The sequence below is a fragment of the Scyliorhinus torazame genome, chromosome 15, assembly GCF_047496885.1.
Source record: "Scyliorhinus torazame isolate Kashiwa2021f chromosome 15, sScyTor2.1, whole genome shotgun sequence".
Taxonomy (NCBI): Eukaryota; Metazoa; Chordata; class Chondrichthyes; order Carcharhiniformes; family Scyliorhinidae; genus Scyliorhinus; species Scyliorhinus torazame.
The window spans coordinates 166618525-166623743 of record NC_092721.1 but is presented as its reverse complement, the minus strand read 5'-3'; the positions used below and the strand labels follow the sequence as shown (position 1 = coordinate 166623743).

Genomic DNA, 5219 nt, shown 5'->3' with positions numbered 1-5219 from the left:
GGACATCGCGAACATGGTCCTTAACTAATACAGGTAGGGAATATACAGTGAATGGTAGAACCCTCAAGAGTATTGAAAGTCAGAGAGATCTAGGAGTACAGGTCCACAGGTCACTGAAAGGGGCAACACAGGTGGAGAAGGTAGTCAAGAAGGCATACGGCATGCTTGCCTTCATTGGCCGGGGCATTGAGTATAAGAATTGGCAAGTCATGTTGCAGCTGTATAGAACCTTAGTTAGGCCACACTTGGAGTATAGTGTTCAATTCTGGTCGCCACACTACCAGAAGGATGTGGAGGCTTTAGAGAGGGTGCAGAAGAGATTTATCAGAATGTTGCCTGGTATGGAGGGCATTAGCTATGAGGAGCGGTTGAATAAACTCGGTTTGTTCTGACTGGAACAAAGGAGGTTGAGGTCTACAAAATTATGAGGGGCATAGACAGAGTGGATAGTCAGAGGCTTTTCCCTGGGGTAGAGGGGTCAATTACTAGGGGGCATAGGTTTAAGGTGAGAGGGGCAAGGTTTAGAGTAGATGTACGAGTCAAGTTTTTTTACACAGGGTAGTGGGTGCCTGGAACTCGCTACCGGAGGAGGTGGTGGAAGCAGGGACGATAGTGACATTTAAGGGGCATCTTGACAAATACATGAATAGGATGGGAATAGAGGGATATGGACCCAGGAAGTGTAGAAGATTGTAGTTTAGTCGGGTAGCATGGTCGGCACGGGCTTGGAGGGCCGAAGGGCCTGTTCCAGTGCTGTACATTTCTTTGTTCTTTTGTTTGTTCTTAACTGTGCGACCTGTCAACGCTTCCAGCCAGCGCAGAGTAAGGAGACACTTCAGTACCATGAAATCAAAACCTCTCCATGGTCCAAGGTTGGCATCGACCTCTTTCATGCAAATGTTCGTGATTACGTGTTAATCATGTATTACTTTTCCAATTACCCTGAAGTCGTGAAGCTCTCAGACCTTACAACTCGGACCGTCATCAAGCCTGTAAGGAGACGTTCTCCAGGCATGGTATCCCACTCACTGTCATGAGTGACAATGGCCCGTGCTTCAGCAGCCATGAATGGTCTCTGTTTGCCCAGTCGTATCAGTTCAAACACGTCACTTCCAGCCCACACTATCCGCAGTCAAACGGAAAAGCTGAGAACGGGGTGCACATAGTGAAGCAGCTCATCTGCAAGGCCCCGGATTCTGCGTCTGACATTCACCTTGCACTGCTTGCGTACAGGGCGACTCCACTGTCCACTGGCATGTCGCCGGCTCAACTCCTGATGAACTGGGACCTGCGAACGACACTTCCAGCCATACACTTGCCCAACCTGGATCACCTCCCGGTGCTGCAGAAAGTGCAGCAACTCCGAGACTGTCAAAAACAGGGCTATGATGCTCATGCCACCGATTTGCCCGTGTTATCCCCGTCAGACACTGTTTGGGTCAAGATCCCTGATAGAGGCTGGCCAGCTCCAACTGTCGGTGTTCAACAGGCTCCCCCCCGCTTGAATGTTGTGCATCTGGCTGATGGTTCTGTTGTCCGACGAAACAGACGGGCACGGCGCAAAGTTGCCTGCCCGCAACCACATTCTTCTCCATTTCCTTCTGTTGTTTTGCCACCTCCTGATACCTCGACTCATGAGGCCACCAGTCAGGCTTCAATTCCGCCCATCAAGGCGCTGTCATCCCCACCACCATCTCTCCGACAGTCGACCAGGATCAGACGCAAGCCACAGACACTGGTCTTATGAACATTTGTTCTGTTTGCTATGTTCTGTGTTCTCGCATTAGACAGATGTTTTCACATGTATATATGTTCACATCCACTGCATGTATGTATGTTAATATTTGCCTATTCTTGTAAATACGTTCACATATGTCATCCAAACATTTAAAAAAAGGGGAGATGTCATGATATGCAGACACACACATAATGATATACAGACAAACAGCTAATGGACACAGAGAACAGGACATGACCAATAAGCAGGCAGGACACTCAGGGGTGGGATCTGACTATAAAAGACATGAGGCACTCACACTCCGCCTCTTTCCACTGATGAACATCTAGAGAGTCAGTCAAGGGTGTTGTTACAATCTCACACCTCCACCACATGGCTAAGAGCTAGTCTGGTTCAGTCAGACAGAGTAACCACACTTAAGTTAGTAGAGAGTCGAACTCACAGAGAACTGTGCTATTAGTTCAATAGACCTGATTGAACTAACTTCAAAGTCTGGAGTATCTTTCTGATCTAAGCTGCATTCAGTTGCAGCCAGTGTTAGACCAGTGTACCTAACACAACACAGTCATTGAATATGTTTAAGGTAGACATTGATAGATTTTTGATTCGCAATAACGTAAAGCCTTATGTGGATAGTGCCTGTATTGCATGATGTGTCGGATCAGCCATGATCACATTGAATGGCGGAGCAAGGTTCGATGGGTTGAATGGTCTACTTCTGTTCATATGTTCGTAATGAATCAACACAGAAGGAAGCCATTTGACCAAACATTTTTTAAAAATATAAATTTAGAGTACTCAATTCATTTTTTCCAATTATGGGGCAATTTAGCGTGGCCAATGCATCGACCCTGGGTTGTGGGGGCGAAACCCATGCAAACACGGGGAGAATGTGCAAACTCCACATGGACAGTGATCCAGAGCCAGGATCGAACCTGGGACCTCGGCGCCGTGAAGGTTAACCGCAGAAGGTCATAAGGCGTACATGTGGACAGTCATGCATAGGGGTAGTTCCAGGGGAGTGTAAAGAAACTCCATGATAACTTGCTCTGTATCAGATTGTTACCTTACTTCGTGCGTATTAATAAATATCCTGGTTTGGACAAGTCACAAGCAGTTCTGTGGATTCTTTGCTAGACATCGAACACCGAACGCAACACCTTGGAGAAGCCATCCAATTGGTCCCGAACCCTTGCTCTTTCCCCATAGCTCTGCAGATTTTTCCCCTTTTCGTGTTTATCATATTCCACTTGAAGATTGCTACAGAATCTGTTTCCAACACCCATTCAGGTAGTCCATTCTATTTAACACTCCAACCATTGTCCTTTATTGTTAATAATTTTCAGGTTAACATTCAGAAATCTAAGGGGTTGACTGCTCCATGAATGCTGAAAATGCCGACTTCCGTTCCTCTGCCTCCTCCTTCAATCCTAAGGCAAGTGCTACACTCTTCAATTGCTGGTGACATTCAATCCTGGATAAACCAAAATATCCTTTGGATATTTGCCGCACGCTTAAATACTTGATCTCTTCAGAATTTTTATGGATCTTTTATTTTGAATGTGAATTTTCTATCTCACGCCAAGCTCTCTCCCTTTTTCTCCCTTAGTTTGTTTCTCTCTCTCTCCCTCCCATCACCTTTCTCCCCTCTCTCTCACCAAGTTCCTCTCTGCCTTTCATTAAATTAAAGATTCCTGAAAATGGACTCAGCAGAAAGTGGTGTAATTTCAGTGTGTGATATTTGTTAGATATGTAAATTGATTTATGCAATGTTTAATTTAAATATATATTTTTTGTATTCCTGTTCTTCCCGGTAAAAGGTTGAAACTTGCGGCTAGTCACTGTTTCTTTCAGTTTCTTCACTAGTTTTGCACAATTGAGCCTACATCATCATGTTGATGCACAGTTACTTAAACCAGCATGAATGGTGGACTCGCGATATTTTCCCCTCTGGGCTCAACAGTAATCTGGTTCCAACCACGAAAGTCAACCGGCAACATGGATGGGGTGTGGGATCAACTGTTGCCAACCAGTATCAATTTATGGTTAGCAATTGTACTTGGCTGTTGAGAAGTTTTCTTTTTGTTCTTGGCAAAAGCACGGTGGCATAGTGGTTAGCACTGCTGCCTCATGGCACCAAGGGCCCAGGTTCGATTCTGGCTGTCTGTGTGGAGTTTGCACCTTCTCCCCGTGTCTGCTCGGGCTTCCTCTGGGTGCTCCGGTTTCCGATCACAGTCCAAAGATGTGTAGGTTAGGTGGATTGGCCATGCTAAATTGCCCCTTAGTGTCCAAAGACGTGCAGGTTAGGTGGGGTTATGAGGATGGGGCGGGGTAGTGGACCCAGGTAGGGTGCTCTGTGAGAGGGTCGGTACAGTCATGGTGAGCCGAATGGCCTCTTTCTGCACTGTAGGAATTCTATGGTTCTAACTGAACTCATCTTCCACTAGCTTCCAGCACCCTCACACCCCTGGCTTTGCGCCTTACATTCCAAACTGGCCGCAAAACATGTTTCACCTACCTCTAAGGAATGACTCACACTCCCTCAAAATTGTCACTTCGTGTGCCTTTGTTACTTGAAGTTGCAACTTCCACTGTCTTCTTCCAAGTCTCCCTACTTCCACCCTTCACAAATTAGTCCTCATTCACAACACATGAGTGAACCATGTGTTCCCAGCACTCATGTCCTTGGCCTCAAATGGCTATTGGGATCTCTGGTAGATGCCAAGGCGGGCAAGGTCTTGGGAAAGGTGATGCCAAAAGGGCCCACATGGTCCTCCGAGACAATATCTAGGGAATCAATAAACCTGCCATTTGCCGCATTGCTCGACATGGAGTGGCATCAAGTCATCTCTGGCCTCATTTCCCAGTAAACCTGTGGGGTTCTCAAGGTCTTCCTGGAATATATCATCAGAGATATGGTCACCTACACTGAACACTCCAAATGCTAGACTGCTGCTGCCATGGGTGTTCCCTATGCCCTGAAACGCCAAGGGCGAACCCTCTATGGATTTGGTGGTTGAGAGCTGTTAAGAAAAACATTTGAACCCCAACATATTGACTAAATCTTTCACCTCAATTTCAATTTCTTCCCCCTTATTAACCAACATGATTAATCTCCCTCAGCTGTACCTACACACTAACATTTTGCTCCACAAAGCAATTATCTTTAAGTCACTCTGAAGCTCCACTGGGTTGATCAATAGGTATGTGATCCACTAAACTTACCTGTCTCCAATCATTTACGTTTTCTTGTAATAAAGCCATAGATTTTTGCCAAGGATTCCCGTTCCTTGAAGCTGGAATCCATCCACATGTCGATCTTTAAAAATCTGACATGGTGTCAGAAGCTAGCTCCCAACCACTGTAAACAGATCAAAGCTGATAACCTGAGGTGATAAAATATTTTCAGAAATAAAATAAAAATAAACGCAAACCTCTGCAGAAAAGTCTTGCCTTGTTGGGATGTTCTGAAACACGAGTT

The 5219-nt window shown here is 45.8% G+C and overlaps 1 pseudogene; it reads left to right on the top strand.

Annotated features, from left to right (window-relative positions):
• The first annotated feature begins 4433 nt into the window (after positions 1 to 4433).
• On the top strand, positions 4434 to 4758 carry LOC140391335 (histone H4-like; annotated as a pseudogene).
• Positions 4759 to 5219: the final 461 nt, after the last annotated feature.